The sequence below is a fragment of the Coregonus clupeaformis genome, chromosome 13 (genome assembly GCF_020615455.1).
Source record: "Coregonus clupeaformis isolate EN_2021a chromosome 13, ASM2061545v1, whole genome shotgun sequence".
Classification (NCBI taxonomy): Eukaryota; Metazoa; Chordata; class Actinopteri; order Salmoniformes; family Salmonidae; genus Coregonus; species Coregonus clupeaformis.
In genome coordinates this window covers 7481435-7503096 of record NC_059204.1, presented here as the reverse complement: position 1 = coordinate 7503096, position 21662 = coordinate 7481435, and the positions used below count along the sequence as shown (strand labels likewise).

Below are 21662 nucleotides of genomic sequence, written 5' to 3'. Positions count from 1 at the left end.
ACACACACTGAAGTCTACACAGGCTGTGAGTACCACACACTCCCCAGTCTACACAGGCTGTGAGTGCCAGCACACACACACTAAGCCTGCTACAGGCTGTGAGTACCACACACACACACTCTAGTCTACACAGGCTGGAAAATGCACACACACACCACCAGTTCGCACAGACAGAGTGCCCACACACACACACACTAGTCTACACAGGCTGTGAGTACATGCCACACACTCTAGTCACACAGGGGAGTACCAAACACACACACATAAGGCTGTGGAGTACACAATTCACACACTAGTAACAGCTGGAGTACCAACACACACACACACTAGTTACACAGGCTGAGAGTACCACACACACACACTAGTCTAACAGGCGTGAGTAGCCACACACACACACAACTAGTTACACAGAGCTGTGAGTACCACACACACACACACTAGTTTTACAATGTGACGCCACACAACACACGGGTAACAGGCTGGTGATACAACACACACACTAGTCTACAGTTGGAGTACCACACACACACTCTAGTCTACACGAGCTGTAAATACTAACACCACACACTAGTCTACTAGCAGGCCGTGAGTACACACACACACTGAAGTCTACACAGGCTGTGAGTACCAAACACACACAAGTTAAGGTGAGTAACCACACACACATAGTTAACAGGCTGGGAGTACCAAAACAACAAAGTGAGTAAAAAAGAAACAGTTAACAGCGGGAGTACCACACACACACTTAGTAACAGGCAGGGAGTACCAACACACACACTCTAGTAACAGGTGAGAGTACCACACACACACACTAGTTCAAACAGGCTGTGAGTACCAAACACACACTAGTCTAACAGCTGTGAGTACACAAAATGAGTAAGAGATAACACACACACACTAGTCAACTAAGGTGAGTAAAAACACAAAGTACACAGGCTGGGGAGTACAAACACACACACTAGTCTACACAGGCTGGGAGTGGACACACAAACACAGTGAGTACACAAATATTTACACACACACAAGTAACTGATTGAGTACAACACACACAAAGTTAACAGCGGAGTACATACACACACACACTAGTTTGTTACAGGCATGGGAGTACCACACACACACACATAGTCGACACAGGCCGTGAGTACACACAACACAAAAGAACACTGTGAGTGTAAAAACACATTTCTAGTTTACATCAGTCTGTGTACCAAACACAGGCAAAAGAGATGCTCAATCTCAGAACTGGTCCCTTGTGTCTTCCCCAATGATGGTGCTTTAAAAGCCAGATGGAGTTAGTGGAATACTTAGATTAAAAAGACCCCCCCCCCCCCCCCCCCCCCCCCCCCCCCCCCCCCCCCCCCCCCCCCCCCCCCCCCCCCCCTCACCCCTCTCCCTCTCTCTCTCCCCCCCCCCCCCCCCCCCCCTCTCTATGCCCCTCCTCCCTACCCTCCTCTCCAGCCATGCGATTGAGATCAAGAGGGGAGGTCAGGTGCTGAGGAGGCAGTGAGGAGTTGGAGCCGTTGGAACGCCTACTGAGAGTAAGATCAAGATGAAAGACGCCCAGCACGACAGAGAGTGGATGGGAGCTGGGAGCAGAGAGGATAGCCCGCAGGGCTCTATGGAAACACAAGGTGGGGAGGGAGGGAAGGTTTGGATTACAGGTGTAAATTGGGGTGTGTGTTTGACTGTTTCTTCAGGGGTGTGTGTGTGTCCCTCAGATTGAGGAAGAGATGCTGTCTGAGAAAGAACGAGCGGGGAGGATAGGTCCTGCTGGAGCGCAGGCCAGGAGAGATGGAGGCCTTATCAAGAGTCAAAGGGAGACTAGTTAGCAAACAGGTTCTCTAACCTGGCAGGGGCCCAGAGACATACAGAACGGTAGAGGGGGAGGGAGCAGCTAACACCAGGGGGTCAACCCGAGCCGTGGGTCACCTCCTGTGTGAGCTGGATCTCCTGGAGCTTGCACCCAGCTCCCCGGAGGGGGGAGCGAGGAGGGGGGAGCGTGGGGAGGGAACACCGGCCATGAGGAGGGGGAATGGGAGGGGGTGGAGCGAACAGGGCATGAGCAGGAGCGCCAGAACGCATAACGGATAAGGTATACACCTAGACACACACAATTGAACTAAAGAACACACACGAATTAAAAGAAACACACTGAACTAAAGAAACACACTAAAAAAAAACTAGAAGCACACACACACGAACTAAAGACACACACACACACCGAACTAAAGAAAACACTGAACCCAAAGACACACACACAACTAAAGACACACACACTGAACTAAAGAACACACACACTGAACTAAAGAACACACACACTGAACTAAAGAGAACACTGGAACTAAAGACAACACACACACTGAACTAAAGAACACACACGACAACTAAAGAGAACACACACGAATAAAGAGACAACAAAAAAAAAAAAAACTAAAGAAAAAAAACTAAAGAACACACTGAATTAAAGACACACACAAAAGAACTAAAGACCACACACACACAATACAAAGACACACACACACACAACTAAAGAACACACAGAACAAAGAACACACACACACACTGAACTAAAACAACACACACACACACACTGAACTAAAGAACACACACACACACAACAACTAAAGACACACACACTGAACTAAAGACACACACACACACCAAAGAAACACACTGAACTAAAGACACCTTTTGATACACTTGATCAAACCATAATCACACAGGGACGATGGTTTCACACACACACACACACACAAAAAAACATAATAACAACAACACACACACACACACATAACAAGATAAAGAAAAAAGGGATAGGGAAGATCAATATCTGTCCCCCCTCCCCCCCCCCCCCCCTTCAACACTGTATCCTTGTTCAACACTGATAGTGTATAGACTATAGAATACAGTAACCAGCCATGTCAGAATACAGGGAATCCAGCACATGTAGAATACAGTAAACATGTAGAATACATAACTCCAGAAGATAAAAAAGAATACAGAACCCAGCAGGTCGGAATACAGTAACCACAGTGTCAGAATGCAGTAACCCAGCCATGTTAGAATACAGAAATTCAACCATGTTAGAATATTAGTAACAGCCAGGTCAGAATACAGTAACCCAATGTAGAATGCAGTAACATGTAGAATACAGTAAAAAAAAAAAAGCATGTCAGAATACACGAACCCACATGTTAGAATAACTAAAGCATGTTAGAATCACAGAACCCAGCCATGTAGAATACAGTAACCCAGCAGTGAATACAGTAACCAGAGTAGAATAATAAATTCATTAGAATACAGTAACCCAGCATAAATAAGAAAAGTGAATAAGAAAAGTGAGAATAAGAAAGAGAATAAAACAGCATGAGAAAAGAAACAGTGAAAAAAAAAGAATAAAAATGTAGAAAAAACCACATGCAGAATACATAAAATGTAGAATAAGTAACCAGATAGAATAATAACCACATGTCAGAATACAGTGACCCAGAAAGAATAAAACCAGATGAAAAGAAAAGGGAATAAGTAACAATGTAGAATAAGTAACCCAGCCATGTAGAATACAGTAACCAGCCATGTAGAATACAGTAACCAGCCATGTCAGAATACAGTAACCCAGCCATGGCTAGAATACAGTAACCCAGCCATGTCAGAATACAGTAACCCAGGCCATGAGATAAAAAAGTAGAAAATAACAGTAAACAGTGAATAAGAAACAATTAGGAATAAAACACATGTAGAATACAAAACCATGTTAGAATACAAACCAGCATGTTAGAATACAGTAACCAGGCCATGTTAGAATACAGAAAGATGTAGAATAAGTAACCACATGTAGAATACAGTAACCACAGTAGAGATGTAGATGTGCATAGTAATAATGTAAATAGAGATGTCAGGTGTTTGATAGACCCACACACAACTTACAAAACAGTAAGAGATGTATAATGAGCAGGAAGTTGTAGAAAGATAATGAAGAATAGGGAAGTTGTAGACAGAATAATGATAGGAAGTGGGATTCAGAGTATAATGATTTAGGAAGCGTATGACAGAGTATAATGCAGTCAGGAAGTGTATTGACAGAGTATAATGCAGTCTTAGGAAGTTGTCATTGACAGAGCATAATGAGTCTTCAGGAAGTGTCATTGATAGAGTCTAATGCAGTCCTTCAGGAAGTTGTCATTGATAGAGTAGTAATGCAGTCCTTCAGGAAGTTGTCATTGACAGAGTATAATGCAGTCCTTCAGGAAGTTGTCATTGACAGAGTATAATGCAGTCCTTCAGGAAGTTGTCATTGATATAGTCTAATGCAGTCCTTCAGGAAGTTGTCATTGACAGAGTCTAATGCAGTCCTTCAGGAAGTTGTCATTGATAGAGTCTAATGCAGTCCTTCAGGAAGTTGTCATTGACAGAGTATAATGCAGTACACATGTCATGATGCTTATAATAATGGCAGCAGGAGAAGACTTAGAGAGTGACCCACTGATGGACGACCACAGATACTTCGGTCACTACTTGTTTTGAGGCTGAATATCTACTACAGTGCCAACAGTTAGATCAAACACATTTGGGATTTTATTCGAAGTCAAATAAAAAATAGAAAAACATGAATACTCAGATCGACTTATGTCCATTCCTGAAACAGGTTTGTTTTGAATGCGACACAGAAAGACATAGCAAGAGGGAACGTTGTAGAAGGATTGTCAGTCAATCAGAATGTGTGTTTAACAGGGAGTAGTTTTACTATATGGATGTAACTCAAATGGCACCCTATTCCTACATAGTGCACTACTTTTGACCAGGGCCCTTGGTCAAAGTGTAGTGCGCTACATGGGGAATGAATAGGGTGCCATTTGAGATGAGTCTGGGGAGAGGCCATTATCCATGTCATTCATTTAGTCAGTATTGACCATCCATATAAGCTTAATTTGCTCCCCTGTAGCTCAGTTGGTAGAGCATGGCGCTTGCAACGCCAGGGTTGTGGGTTTGTTTCCCACAGGGGGCCAGTATGAAAATGTATGCACTCACTTAACTGTAAGTCGCTCTGGATAAGAGCGTCTGCTAAATGACTAAAATGTTAAATGTTAGATGCATACTTAGACTGTGGTCAAGGGAGTTATTGAGTTCTATGTTTGTCCTAAACTGGAAGCCCACTCCTCAGGTAGAGATGCCAAAGAGAAGAGGCCTCCAGTGAGAGATCCTTCTCTATCATATCCATGTTGGCCAGAAGTTGCCAATGCAGGGGGTGCAGACTTTTGTTCCAACCCAGCACTAACATTTGGCCCTCTATCTATGTAGATGTAAGCCAAAAGGCCAAAAGGCTTCTCAGGGTTCACAGTTAGTTTTCCACAGCCTCCTGTGTGTCAGTTATAGCCAATAGGATGGTCAGTCTGAGTGATGCGATGCTCTCAAGGTCCACGTCCCTGTCAGTCTCTGGTTGGGCGGACATTTTGATCCTATGACAACAGCACTTTGCCACGATCATGTGACTTTACAGGGATACTAGCACATGCCTATACTTCTTTAATGTCCACATGCACAATGATCCAAATTCACCATATCTCTCACTCACCCACTCTTACCTTTTCACCATTCTCACTCACCCACTCTTACCTTTTTTCACCATCTTCTCTCACCCACTCTTACCTTTCCCCCCTCTCTGTTTCCTTTTACCTCCAACCCTCAACAGTTCCCCTCCCCCCATGCCCCCCACCTATGGAGCTGCTGGAGTGTTTATGAACAGAGGATACGAGAGGGTGGGTGTATAGAACTGGTAAAGGAGGTTAAGGCCAAGTTAAAGAGTGATTAAGGAAGATCGGTGGAAGTAAGGGATTTTGGGATTACGGAACAGGAAGAGAACTTGCAGTGAGGGGGTTTACAGAATGTTGAAAGGAGAGGTGAGGAAGTTATAAAATGGTGTAAGATTGGGTGTAAGTATACTGTAGAATAGTATAGTACATTACAGTATAGCTGTTGGTTTATGACTGCTGAATGTCCTTTTGGGTGGGTGGGTGGTGAAGCTCCTGCACCCCCCCCAGCTCAAGATCACCCCCGTCGTACGCCCCCTACCACTTCCTCCCCACCGGACCACCCTCCGATCCCCTCCTCAAACAGACAGACCCACCTACCCCCTGGAAGGAACGTATAGGAGAATATTTATGTATAAAATAAAGTGTATAGATATAAAGGTTGATGTGAGAAGTGAAGAGCAGATATATAAAGGTGGGGGGAGGTGTGGGTGAAATAAGCATATATAAATATAATATATATATATATAGTCGATTTAACGTCGATTTCATGTGGAATGTATAGGATAAAATGTGTTAATATTGTACATTTAGAATAAAACAATTATTTAAAACAAAGAAAAACAAATAAAAGTCGAGACAAATTAACTGCTTGTATTGTAAAGTCACAAACCACTGTGATAACTGATAGGGTCTCGAACGATGGTATTAAACAAAACATTTTTTTAACATAGTCAACAACATACCTTGTACACACACACAAGAAGGTTTGGTTCTGAGGCAGTTCCATTGGGTTCTATTGAGTTCCGTTGAGCCCATTGAGTTCCATTGGAGACCATTGAGTTCCGTTGAATTCTATTGAGTTCCATTGGAGACCATTGAGTTCGTTGGAGCCCATTGAGTTCCGTTGGAGCCCATTGAGTTCCATTGAAGACCATTGAGTTCGTTGAATTCTATTGAGTTCCATTGGAGACCATTGAGTTCCGTTGGAGCCCATTGAGTTCCGTTGGAGCACATTGAGTTCCATTGGAGACCATTGAGTTCTGTTGGAGCCCATTGAGTTCCAATGAAGACCATTGAGTTCCGTTGAATTCTATTGAGTTCCATTGTCTCCACCAGTTCAGACTCTTCACTGACCAGTGAACAATTATCTATCTTCTCTCTTTCACACTCATCCTTTCTGAAAAGAACCTTCCGGTCTCTCCCCAAACTGAGGAGGATGTGCTGTACCTCCACCTTCACCCCCCCTCCCTTTTAAGGCTTTTTTATTTTCTGTTGGTGTTTTTATTTCTCTTATTGAGAGAAATGTATTTTTTTCAAATCTAAATTGATTGATCTAATTTCGATTGGCCATATTCTGATGGAGATCTACTTTGAATGGTCAGATTAAAATAAGAGATCCACTCTGATTGGTTGGTCCTTTGGGAGGTGGGATGACATCTCTGTATGGTCTGTTTGATCAGTATTCCTCTCCAGGTTGAGTTACAGTACCCATTCCCACGTAACCTGTATTAAACTGTATAGATTGTGCAAAAAAAATACATGTCTGAAAGATTACATAAAAGAAAACCTATACATTACTGAAAAATAAAGTGATTTTAAAATGTATAAAAGAAGTCGAGAAACAGTTTTAGGGGACAAATGTAATGTTTTGTAATCACTGTCTTTGTTGGAAGAGGGCTACTGGACAAAAGAATCTACTGTAATAAAGTAATTTTTAGTACTTTGAGTCCTGTCGGAGTGTAGTTGGGGGGTTCAGTGTGAGTATGTGTGTGCGCGTGCATACTGCTTATTCAAAAACTCTGCAAGACAATGACAGTAGATGATTTGTGGAAAGAATACAAATCCTTCTAGCTTTACTCAATGAAGATGTATAACCGAACAACATGACCAGGAGTTTTTCTATGTCAAGTCACGTTGTTTGGTCGGGTACGGCACCTTGCGCTGTTGAAATGGCATTTCATTCTATATAGGCCCCTTTCTGTGTTTGCAAACGTTGCCGCACGAGGGCGATGCGCGCGCAAAACCCCTCCCTGCTAATATGGAAACCGCTAGTTATGGATGCAGGGCCTTGCGCGAGAACAAATCAGTTTGGACGGGGCTTTGATATCCTGGCTAGCAAGTTTTTATTCAGGGGACCTCCTGTGTGGTGGAGTGGTGGGTTAAGACAATCAGAAATCAGACATTGCCAAATGTGGACTTTCCTACATTTGCACTCAGCAGGCCAGGTAAATGACTAATTATTACATGCATTAGCAGATATTAATGCAATCAAATTACGGGGATTAACGGTACATTTACTAGGCTACTACTGGTGACGATGTAATGTATTTACATACATTAATTGTATTGGGGAATTAATCAAAAAAGAAAGGGCAAACAATTCACAGAATGAAACAATGAATGCGAAATAATTGGCGGGAGACAGCGGAGTGCATTCTGGAGAGAGACAAGCCATATCTTCGCCACACACCCCTCCCTTCTTTTTGTTGCAACATTTTTAATTATATACTCAAGACACATTATCTTAACATATTTTAGATGCTTTTCACTGACAGCCGCAACTCAATCAGCTAGACACATTGCAACACGCGCTGCAATGGACTACACACTTGTGATTTGAAACAATCCACAGCAATAATTAATTTTAAAGAAGCAAATTATCCTCTGTGGCTAAGTCATACTCTCTGCTGAAGTATTTTAAATGTTTTTTATTTAGACGGGAGTAATTATACAATTTGGGCAAAACATCAATTTACTTTAAGGGAACACAGCATCCAAACAGAGCACTGTGCACCAGCCAACTTTCCTTCCGGATTGCAGGAGGCTGAAACAAGAGATCTGTATATAATGGCGAGATGCTCATGTCTCCGCCCTAACAATGGGAGTCGTTGTCCCAAAGACGGGAAGACAGGCGACAAGCTTATGTCTGCATATTATGCCCATAGAAACGCATTGGGCTTATTCTGGACAGATTTTGTGAGAGTGAGCCCCTCTGCCTCTTCTTCTCTGCTGAAATCACCGAGAGAATGAGTGAGCGAAACAGCGCCCCGTCTACATATGTAGCCCATGTATCTGATGCTGTCTAGGCCAGAAATAGCATGACATGCCGTACTCTTTTGGGCCAGAAAGCATCAGATACATGGTCACACATACGGCGACAGAGAGGCGCTGTTTCGCTTGCTTGGATGCTTTATCTGAGATTGATGCGTCCTTCTGTCGGTGCGCGTCACAATCAAATAAATTATCAGTATTTCAATATTTTATTTGGACGGGCAAGGATGAACGGTAGGGCGGGCCAGGCTCCCCTAAGGCCCGCCCATAACGCCAGCCTTGTACGAATGTAATCAATCTGAAACCGCTAGTTACAGATGTAGTAAATCAGAAGCTGCTAGTTGGATATAGTAAATCTGAAACCGCTAGTTACTGAATGTAGTAAATCTGAAACCGCTAGTTACGAATGTAGGAAATCTGGAAACCGCTAGTTACTGAATGTAGTAAATCTGAAACCGCTAGTTACTGAATGTAGTAAATCTGAAACCGCTAGTTACGAATGTAGTAAATCTGAAACCGCTAGTTACGAATGTAGTAAATCTGAAACGTAGTACGAATGTAGTAAATCTGAAACCGCTAGTAGATGTAGTAAATCTGAAACCGCTTAGTTAAATGTAGTAAATCTGAAACCGCTAGTTACGTAATGTAGTAAATCTGAAACCGATAGTTACGAATGTAGTAAATCTGAAACCACTAGTTAGATGTAGTAAATCTGCATGGAGCTCAAAGGGTGCGTAAAAAAAAAGAAAAGTTTTTACATACTGTATGTAAGATATTTTCTGATTTTTACCGATACCGTTTTAGACCGCTAGACCACCCCATGCCACTGCTGAGTAAACATTTGAGTTTTTCACGATGTATTCCGAATATTACAGACAGCCAACTCCAGGCAGCCACAGCAAAAACGTACAAAGCCCAATGTCCTATAAGCCCTGGCCAAAAGCAATGCACTAGGAAATAGGATGCCATTTGGGTACAGACAGCACTAGGAAATAGGATGCCATTTGGACACAGACAGCACTAGGAAAGGATGCAGACCCCAGGAAAAGGATGCCATTTGGGTACAGACAGCACTAGGAAATAGGATGCCATTTGGACACAGACAGCCGACTGTCCTGTATTGATCCTTTAGCCTTTAGGGTTTGTAATGGCTGATGTATTTGTGCTCTTATTCTCTGTAAACACATCAGACAGACAGACAGACAGACAGGAGGACTCTGGTCATGTCCAGGTTTTGTTTAAGCTTATTGTTAAGAGCGTTGGGCCAGTAACCGAAAGGTTGCTGGTTCAAATCCCCGAGCCGGCAATGTGGAAAAATCTGCCGTTCTGCCCTTGAGCAAAGCAGTTAACCCCCAACAACAACTGTTCCCCTGGCGCCGATGACGTCGATTAAGGCAGCCCCCCCCGCACCTCTCTGATTCAGAGGGGTTGGGCTAAATGCGGAAGACACATTTCGGTTGAATGCGTTCTGTTGTGCAACTGACTAGGTATACCCCTTTCCCTTTACTCAAATATGTTTTTCTGTTTTACCCCGAACATCATCTGTACTATGAGGTCAAATGTCCTGTAGGCCTACATGTTAATACTGTGCAGTATGTTACAAACACAAGCTCTAAAACAATTAACATGATCTACTGCAAATGTCACATCTCGTTTTTGTACACATGATAAAGCCAAGCTATTCACTTTTTTTCTCCCCCCACCCCCTAGTGCCTTTTTGAAAGGTCACATCCTAATCTCCAATTAAAGTCTCACGTAATTGGTCAGTTGCAACGATTACATTCTGGGTCCATACATGTTAGAAGAGATCAAGAAACGCTAGAACAAGGAGCGGAAACGGAACTAGGCGCTCCACCCTCTCTCTTTGTAAATTACCTGCCGAATGTCCCGTCCCCTTCCGAAATTGGAAAGATTCTAACACCTGCAAAATCGTGATTTATCAATATAACCAGTGACTGAAAAACCAAACACGGAACTACTGCTGCTCCTTATCCTACACATCCCATTCAGGCCTGACAGATTCTCTCGGTTTGCATGTAGAATCTTTGCACAAGAGATTCGTCACATCCAAACACCACACAATGGAATGTTTACGTCATTGACAACATGCATTTCACTCAAAAAGATGTCGCATAAAGCTTACTTAATTTATGGGTTTTACACACCAACAAAACTTCTGGGAGCTCGAGATGGTCCCCTTTTGATGAACTGTTTATAGACTGAAGCACATAAACCAATGAAATAAAACATTTATAATCTTATGTAATTTAGATACATTATTTCACATTTTTACTGTAGGCCTACTGTAGATTATGATGTCAGATTCTAGTATTGAGAGTGCGTCTCGTGGTATGAGTCAGTTTAAACCAGGTGTACACTTGGCTACACGATGATTTTAGACCCAATTTAGCTGTCCCAGACACGTTTTTGAGATCGGAGACAAAATCCCCATGTCGTTAAACAGGCCGCGCGGCCGTCACCGACGCTCGTTTAATGTGCGCGGGTCACAGACCGCAATCTCACGGCTACTGATCCAGTCTTTGAGTCCCAGACGTCCCGATATTTTCAAACATGTTTGATTTTATCGGTACAAAATCTGCAATGCTCTTGTAGTGTGAGATGTGCAACAACACGTTTTGAGAACGGTGATCAGCAATAGCCAATGGGAGCTTTTATTTTTTATTTTGTTTGACGATTTAAAAGTTATTGAAGACTTCTTTTTATATATTTATTTTTATTTTAATTTTTTATTAACAAACAAATATCAACAAACAAAAGAGGAATAGCCAATGAGAGCTCGCCAAAGAAGAAGCCAGTGAGATGACGTTTTTCGCATCACCCAGAATGTGTAGACTCGAGCTGGAGCGTTTGTACTTGCCTTTAATCAAAGCCAAAGTGTCATCGTTACAGCTCAGAAGTTCACAAAACTAGATATTTCAACTCTGTATGGCAAGCATGAATGTCTGACTGAAAAATGTAATGAGGCTGCTTTGAGCCCAGTCTTGTCAAGTACTTAAGTAAAAACTCTTTAAAGGACTACTTAAGTCGTTTTATGGGGTGTTTATATTTTTGACTACTTTTACTTCACTACATTCCTAAAGAAAATTATGTACTTTTTTACTCATACATTTTCCCTGACACCCAAAAGGACTCGTTACAATTTGAACGCTTAGTAGTACAGGAAAATGGTCAAATTCACGCACTTATCAAGAGAAAGTCCCTGGTCATCCCTACTGCCTCTGATCTGAAAGACTCACTATAATAATATGCCATTTAGCAGACGCTTTTATCCAAAGCGACTTGCAGTCATACATTTTTGTGTATGGGTGGTCCTGGGGATCGAACCCACTACCTTGGCGTTACAAGCGCCGTGCTCTACCAGTTGAGCTACAGAGGACCACCTAAGCACAAATGCTTTGTTTGTAAATGATGTCTGAATGTTGGAGTGTGCCCCTGGCTGTCAAAAAAAGAGAGAAGGAAATCATGCCGTCTGGTTTGCTTAATATAAGGAATTTGATGTATAGCATTTACTTTGTACTTTTACTCAAGTATGACAATTGAGTACTTTTTTCCACCTCTGTTTGAGCCACAGCTAGTTATAACTACGGTAACAATCTAATCACATCATAACATCATTGTTTTCGCAAGACCAAGTGTAGAATCTTGCAGTGTGTGACACCCCTTCTGTGCCAGATCGTTTAGCGTTCGCAGCACCACTACGTTGGCAAGACAAAAAAACCTACAGGAAAACGGTCGTTTAATGTGAGATGGTCAGCGATGTTAGGATTTAGACAGTTGTGTAGTGTACACCCGGCATTAGTGCTGCAACTCTTTTGGTTGTACTAGTTACATTATTGGAGTTGTGTGTATAAAATATATATATATATAAATATATATATATATATATATATATATATATATACACACACACACACACTACTGTTCAAAAGTTTGGGGTCACTAGAAATGTCCTTGTTTTCCATGAAAACATACATGAAATTAGTTAGAATAGGAAATATAGCAAATGAATAGGAAATGTAGTCATTGACAAGGTTAGAAATAATGATTTTTAATTGAAATAATAATTGTGTCCTTCAAACTTTGCTTTCGTCAAATAATCCTCAATTTGCAGCAATTACAGCCTTGCAGACCTTTGGCATTCTAGTTGTCAATTTGTTGAGGTAATCTGAAGAGATTTCACCCCATGCTTCCTGAAGCACCTCCCACAAGTTTGATTGGCTTGATGGGCACTTCTTACGTACCATACGGTCAAGCTGCACCCACAACAGCTCAATAGGGTTGAGATCCAGTGACTGTGCTGGCCACTCCATTATTGACAGAATACCAGCTGACTGCTTCTTCCCTAAATAGTTCTTGCATAGTTTGGAGCTGTGCTTTGGGTCATTGTCCTGTTGTAGGAGGAAGTTGGCTCCAATCAAGCGCCGTCCACAGGGTATGGCATGGCGTTGCAAAATTGAGTGATAGCCTTCCTTCTTCAAGATCCCTTTACCCTGTACAAATCTCCCACTTTACCACCACCAAAGCACCCCAGACCATCACATTGCCTCCACCATGCTTGACAGATGGCATCAAGCACTCCCCCAGCATCTTTTCATTTGGTTCATGCGTCTCACAAATGTTCTTCTTTGTGATCCGAACACCTCAAACTTTGATTCGTCTGTCCATAACACTTTTTTCCAATCTTCCTCTGTCCAGTGTCTGTGTTATTTTGCCCATCTTAATCTTTTCTTTTTATTGGCCAGTCTGAGATATGGCTTTTTCTTTGCAACTCTGCCTAGGTCAGCATCCCGGAGTCGCCTCTTCACGGTGTTTTGCGGGTACTATTTAATGATGCTGCCAGTTGAGGACCTGTGAGGCGTCTGTTTCTCAAACTAGACACTAAAGTATTTGTACTCTTGCTCAGTTGTGCACCGGGGCCTCCCACTCTTTCTATTCTGGTTAGAGCCAGTTTGCGCTGTTCTGTGAAGGGAGTAGTACACAGCGTTGTACGAGATCTTCAGTTTCTTGGCAATTTCTCGCATGGAATAGCATTCATTTCTCAGAACAAGAATACTGACGAGTTTCAGAAAAAAGTTCTTTGTTTCTGGCCATTTTGAGCCTGTAATCGAACCCACAATTGCTGATGCTCCAGATACATTTACATTAACTAGTCTCAAGAACGCCACTTTTATTGCTTCTTTAGTCAGCACAACAGTTTTCAGCTGTGCTAACATAATTGCAAAAGGGTTTTCTAATGATCAATTAGCCTTTTTAAGATGATAAACTTGGATTAGCAAACAACATGCCATTGGAACACAGGACTGATGGTTACTGATAATGGGCCTCTGTTCACCTATGTAGATATTCCATTAAAAATCAGCCGTTTCCAGCTACAATAGCCAATTACAACATTAACAATGTCTACACTGTATTTCTGATCAATTTGATGTTCTTTTAAATGGACAAAAAAATTGCTTTTCTTTCGAAAACAAGGACTTTTCTAAGTGACCCCAAACTTTTGAACGGTAAAGAATAATAGTATCTATATGTTAGCAAAAATTGATATGCTTGTTGAATGGCCATTTATCAGATCTCTGTCAAATTAAAGACCATAGATCTTTGAACACCCTGCAAAAGACAGTCGCCTGTAATGGTTAGATATCCTATTTTGTGCTACCATCTAGTGGTGGAATACAGATGCCATCAGGGTTGGGGTCAATTCTTTGCCTAGCTTACCCATTCACATTGCTCTGGGCAAACTGAGGTTTCATCTCCACGATGATTCTGGATTCGCCTCCTCCCTTGATTTCTAGAACGCGAACACATTATGAACGTTCTGATTGGTCCCAGAAACCGATGGGTTGGACCAGAGCCAGCCTACTCGCCGACTCACCCTGAATTTAATTCTGATGTTCTATTGATCGCTATATACATTCATTCTGATTCTGCCATCCTAGAAGTCGCTTTCTGTAACTTCAAAATAATTGGCGTTGTACAAAACAAATTCATCAGTGATTGGATTGTCTCTAACAAATCTAACCAATCAGAGTATCAAACTTGATAACGTCGTCATGTAGGCCGGCTGTAGACCAACCCATCGGTTTCTGGGACCAATCAGAACGGTCAGTCCATAGGTCCCTCTCCTCACAAGGAACACATTTACCGTAAGAACCAATAAAGTCCAACTTGATAGATTTTCCGCCATTTAGAATTTTGTGAAATACACTTAAAACGCTACTTCTCTGGCACTGAATTACCAATCTTTGCAAAACTTGATATATGGTTTCTATGGACAAAGGTCTGTAAACACATTATAATCCAGACTAGTACTATCAAACAAACATGTCCACAACTGACCAATAAACATTCACGTGGGTGTGGTCTGTCAAATAAATACATATAAATCGGTCACGGATATTTGTATTGTAACGAAACTTGGTACATATGTTCCAAACACTGCGAAGACTCAATATATGTAAGCACATGGAGCTATAACAGATACATTTTTATATTTATTTTGTTTGACTCAGAGTGATGAAATTTGAGCTTAACACATTCTATGCTTGCTTCGAGGCAGACAATACCGAGCCATCCAGAAAAGGTCCTCGCTGCTCCAGACGACCAGGTGCTGTCGCTCTTCGAGGCTGATGTGAGGAAAACTCTCAAAAGAGTGAATACTTACAAAGCCGTTGGCCCAGACGGCATCCCTGGCCGCGTCCTCAGAATGTGCGCTGACCAGCTGGGGGGGGGGGGCGTCTTCTCTGACATCTTCCACCTGTCCCTGACCCAGGCTGTAGTCCCCACTTCCTTCAAGGAGATCTTCGTCGTCCCAGTGACCCCAAAAAAACAAGGTGACATGCCAAAATGACTATCGCCCAGTCGCACTCACCCCTGTCTTCATGAAGTGCTTGGAGAGGCTGGTCATGGCCCACATCAAGGCCAGCATGCCAGACACACTGGACCCGCTCCAATCTGTCTACCGCTGCAACAGGATCCATCGCTATTCCCACGGCTGTAACACATCTGGATAAGAGGAACACATATCTGAGAATGCGGTTCATTGACTACAGTTCGACATTCAACACTATTGTTCCCTCCAAGCTCATCACCAAGCTCAGAAACCCTGGGTCTGGACACCACCCCTCTGCAACTGGATCCTGGACGTCCTGACGGGCCGACCACAACACACGCTGTGAACAGGCTTGGCAACAACACCTCCTCCACACTGACTCCCCAGGGGTGTGTCCTCAGCCCTCTGCTGTACTGTGTGGCTTTGCACGACACCACGGTTGTAGGCCTGACAACGATGAGTCAACCTATAGGGAGGAGGTCCCCACTTGTCCGAATTTTCCTTGTTTTACCATCCTTGTGAGGACTTCTGGTGCCCACTAGGATAGTGAAACCAAACACACACACACACACACAAAACACACAAACACAATATACATTCAGGCTACACGATTACTGCTACCAGACTCTTATTTACTATTGCTAATACTGCACAATTTAAACACTTGCCCCCCCAAACCCCCTTTAATATAATAATAATATATAATATGCCATTTCTCTGATACGTGTGTAAATATTGTTCTTATGCTAAAATGTTTATTGTATTCTACAGGGACATTTACTTTATGTTCGTATACTTCTCTTTCTTATCGTATTGTTATTTATTATTGTCCAGAAGGAACCAGAAGTAGCATTTCGTTGGACGGCGTATACCACGAGTGTCCTTGAAACACGTGTAATGGCTGATGTATTTGGTGCTGCTCTTCTTGTCTGTAAACACATCAGTCAGACAGGAGGACTCTGGTCATCAGGCTGTTTGTTTAGCAGACATACGAAAACAAAAAAGGCGGCCAGTGGGATTCCAGTGGGATTCCAGTGTAATGCCGGTATGATGCCAGTATGATACCAGTAAAATGCCAGTGCGATGCCAGTGTAATGCCGGTATGATGCCAGTATGATACCAGTAAAATGCCAGTGCGATGCCAGTGTAATGCCGGTATGATGCCAGTATGATACCAGTAAAATGCCAGTGCGATGCCAGTGTAATGCCGGTATGATGCCAGTCTGATACCAGTAAAATGCCAGTGCGATGCCAGTGTAATGCAGGTATGATACCAGTAAAATGCCAGTACGATGCCTGTGTGATGCCAGTTTAATTCCGGTATGATGCCAGTATGATACCAGTAAAATGCCAGTACGATGCCTGTGTGATGCCAGTGGAATGCCGGTATGATGCCAGTATGATACCAGTAAAATGCCAGTACGATGCCAGTGTTTTGGATTCTACCTGGCGTTTAGTTTTTTTTACCTTCTCACCTGTGATTCAGCCTAGACGTACTTTAGACAGAGAACTACCAGATAACATCTGATACAATATAGCATAAACACAAATATCAAGCAAACCTGGCTCAAGTAATTCTATTGTACTGTAGCTTTAATATATTTACATTGTTCTCTTTACAGAAATACCCAACCACAGAACGGACATCGCCATTTAAAGACGCTCTCTGTGGTGACTGGATGATGCTTCTGTCAGAATTACATTTTCTTTCTTATAAACAATGAAGTGCCGTGTCTGTTCTAGATTTAAGAGAACGATAAGTTGTACTACCCATTCTATGTCTATGCTAGAATCATTCCCAGTCTCATCTGTTTCCTTATGAGTTCCCGTTAGATCACAGATAGATCAATTGTTTTGGTAGGCTGGGTCCCGGAAGTGATTATGTTCCTCACGACCCTCCTGCTGTGACCGGAGATCACGTCTGCATCCCAAATTGCACCATATTCTCTATATAGTGCACCTTGGTCAAAAGTAGTGCACTATATAGGGAATAGAATGCTATTTGGGACGCATCCCACATATCCTGTTCTGAGTAATACTGACTAATGAGGAGACACTCAATAACCCCTTCAATAAACAGACTGTTCTCTTCAGGAGTTAATGGACATTTAAACCAAGTAGCTGGCCAACACTGCAACACGCGCAAGATTTGGAGATGAATGGACATTCAGATTCACTCTTTCAAATTTGGTTGACCACCAAATGTGTCCATTGCAGAAAAGTGTCCAAACCAGTGGAGGCTGCTGAGGGGAGGACGGCTCATAATAATGACTGGAACGGAGTAAATGGAATGGCATCACACACCTGGGAACCATGGAAACCATGTGTTTCCATGGAATGGTATCACACACCTGGAAACCATGTGTTTGATGTATTTGATACCATTACACTCATTCCACTCCAGCCATTAGCACGAACCCGTCCTCCCCAATTAAGGTGTCACCAACCTCCTGTGGTCCAAACCACAGCCCTATCTAGGGGGTGAGAGGATTAAATTAGATCACGCTTTGTCGGGCTATGCATATTTTAAAGGCAACGTTTCGCATTCGCGGAGGTAAACGCTGCTTATGTTAGCTCAATCGGAAATTACCTTTTAAAATGTCAAGCTTGCTATTACGTGGATCTACCTCTGATCGGATTGAATCCCATCTTAAATGATTAGCTAATTGTTATTTTTTATTCTTCCCTGTACTCCCTTCATCCTCCTCCTTTTCTCTTATCCTCCTCTCCTCCTTTCTCAGCGTGTGTAGGACCTCTGCCAGGTAAACTGTCCCTCCCCCTCCTCCTCCTCCTCCTCCTCCATCATTGAGGTGTTCCTGTGTGTGTGACCGAGTGCTGGGTCTCTCTCTCCTCATCATGGTCTCCCTCCTCCTCCCGGGGGGTAGCATGGTACTGGTACTGCCTCTCTGCCCCTGCCCGTACCCCCGACACCCCCCGACCTCGTCCCCTTCCTCTCCTCCCCCTTCAGAAACTCAGCCACCACCCTGAAGTACTCCAACACAGCCACGTGACTCCAGTTACCTCCACCGTCTCCCTCCCCCTGTACTCCCTCCTCCAGTCCGAACCCGCAGTGCCCGCCCCTCTCCGTCAGCGCCAGCAGGAAGTAAGGGTTGTTCTGGAAGAGGGCGAGGGGCAGGGTGGAGGGGGGCGGCAGGAGGGGGTCGTCACGGCTACAGAGGCAGAGCACAGGAACCGCCACCTCGTCTGCGTCCCTCAGTGGTTCGTTCCTCTCCCAGTAACCTCTCCCCGCTCCCCCAGCACCCAGGCTGCCACCCCACCTACCCCTGCTACCCCAGCTCCCCTAAGGGAGGGTGGGGGAGCAGTGGCCCCTGTGGCACCTGGTCTGGCTCCAGAGGTGGAGGCTGGAGCTCCAGGGATGTGTGTGTAGGCCCCAGGCGGGAAGGGTCCTGTTGGGTGTTGGTTGGGTGCTGTGGCCCCTGCTCTGTTGGTTGGAACCCTGGGATTGGAGGCAAGGGTGGGGGAGATGGTTTTGGACCTGGAAATGGCCTCCAGTTTGGGGTTGTGGGGTCCCGTCAGATGGGGGGTGTTCAGTGGGGGTACAGCAGCCCCTGGTTTGGTGGTTGGTGTCCCACTGGCGGTTCTGGTCGCTGGGGTCGGTGTGTGACTGGTTGGGTGGTGGGGGATGTTGGGTCGCAGTGCGGAGCAGAACAGGGTCTCTTCAAAGTCTCTGAGGGAAGAACAGTGGAGAGCCCTGTCCACGTCTAACACCCCACTAAGGGCACTGGCATACCTGGGGAGGGAAAGTTTTGGGGAGGGAGAAGGAGTCAGAACATAATCATGTCTCTGAAGCTTTAGCTCAGCTTACCAACCCCATCATGACTATGGCCGGGATTCAATGCAAGGCATGTTGGGGTAGCGCACTATAATGGACTTCTCAAGGTAATTTACAGTTGAGCCGACAACGTTTATCATGAAGGTGATCTCCGCAAATGCAGGGGAAAATGACTTCTAAAAGGTACACAGTCTGGTGTAACAGTAGTCTGTGCTATAACATACCTTGCTTTGAATCATAATGATCATCATCATCATCACTCTCCTACCTGCTGAGCTGCAGTTTGCGGTGGACCAGCGCCCCCCAGCGGTAGAGTGGCGGCAGGGGCGTGTCAAACCACAGCTGGCCCTGCAGGACAGGTGAGACGCAGGCTGCAGCCGTCAGGTAAGAGGAGGAGCCACACTCTCCCAAGTAGGACAGCAGCAGGCCCGACCCAGAACCCTCGCTCACCGCTACCAGCGCGGAGGACGGGTGCCGGCTACGCACATACGCTACCGCCTGGAGGACACGGGGTCAAAGGGTCGTTTTTAATATCGCTACAAAACTAGCTAGCCTACTGATATTACTACACTCACTAGGAGAGTTCCTAGGACTAGTTAAATAGTCTCACTAGGATGGTTCCTAGGACTAGTTAAATGGTCTCACTAGGAGGGTTCCTAGGACTAGTTAAATAGTCTCACTAGGATGGTTCCTAGGACTAGTTAAATGGTCTCACTAGGATGGTTCCTAGGACTAGTTAAATGGTCTCACTAGGATGGTTCCTAGGACTAGTTAAATGGTCTCACTAGGATGGTTCCTAGGACTAGTTAAATGGTCTCACTAGGATGGTTCCTAGGACTAGTTAAATGGTCTCACTAGGATGGTTCCTAGGACTAGTTAAATGGTCTCACTAGGACTAGTTAAATGGTCTCACTAGGATGGTTCCTAGGACTAGTTAAATGGTCTCACTAGGAGGGTTCCTAGGACTAGTTAAATGGTCTCACTAGGAGGGTTCCTAGGACTAGTTAAATGGTCTCACTAGGAGGGTTCCTAGGACTAGTTAAATGGTCTCACTAGGATGGTTCCTAGGACTAGTTAAATGGTCTCACTAGGATGGTTCCTAGGACTAGTTAAATGGCCTAGGACTAGTTAAGTGGCCTAGGCCTACCTAGATGGTCTGTAACCTGAGGTAATGTGTGCATGGAGACCATGTTGTATGCATGTTTCCCATTCAGCATTCGTATGTTCAACATTATATACAATATCATTATTAGGTCAATTATAAACCATACAATTATTATGATAATATTATTGTCTACCCTACCTGCACCAGGTCAGCAGAGTCTCCAAACTCAGTCAGCCGTGGCGTGGTGAGAGGGCATCCCCCCGTGCCCCTACGGTGAAACACGAGGGTGTAGAAACCCTGATGGAGCGCCATTCTACACAGACCCCTCAGGTGGGGCGTCACCCCTCCCCAGGAGTGAGGGATGAGAAGGAGGATTGGAGGCGTGGAGGTGTGGCACCCCAATGCCTTCCCCCCAGGAAGGTGCTCTTTCCCCCTCTCCCGTTCCGCCCCCTCTCCCCCCCTTACCCCCACAGCCCAGTCCAGAGCCACTATCCCCCCGTCTTTCAGTAGGAGGTGTTCCCGAGTAAAGGTGACCTCCTCTAGTCCCTGGTCTCCTGCAGTCAGGCCACCCAATACCAAGCTTGAGAGGGTCTGGAGGTGGGGGTCCCCCCTGGGCCACGGGGCCAGTCTGGGTCTGGCCAGGGAACCACAGTACTGGAGCAGGAACCGGGCCAGGGCTGTGGGTTTACAGGCTAGAGTGGGTCCTGGGGTTGAGAATGGGTCTGGGGCTGGATGTGATCCCAAGCCAAGGCCCAGTCCTCTCTCCCTACCCCAGCCTTTCTCTGGTGAAGGTCCTGTGGTTAGGCCTGGGGGTGATCCATGTCCCTGTGTTCCTCCCCTCTCCTTGCCCAAGCTCCAGCCTTCCTGCACTCCTCCCCTCTCCTTGCCCCAGTCTGGCTCTGTCTCAGGGTGGTAGATGGGGAGCTCCAGGACCCAGCACAGTGCCACCCACAGACACCAGGCGGCAGCCCTCACCCCCAGTCTCGCCCTTCGCTGTACCGGGGGCCAACGGAGAGCCAGGGAGAACAGGAGCAGCAGCAGAGAGGGCAGGAGGCACAAGACCCCGTCACACTGCCACTCACAGGAGAAGACGACATCCTGCTCAGTGGCCAT

The 21662-nt window shown here is 44.6% G+C and overlaps 1 pseudogene; it reads right to left on the bottom strand.

Annotated features, from left to right (window-relative positions):
* Positions 1-1908: 1908 nt before the first annotated feature.
* LOC121580079 lies at positions 1909-21662 on the bottom strand (annotated as a pseudogene).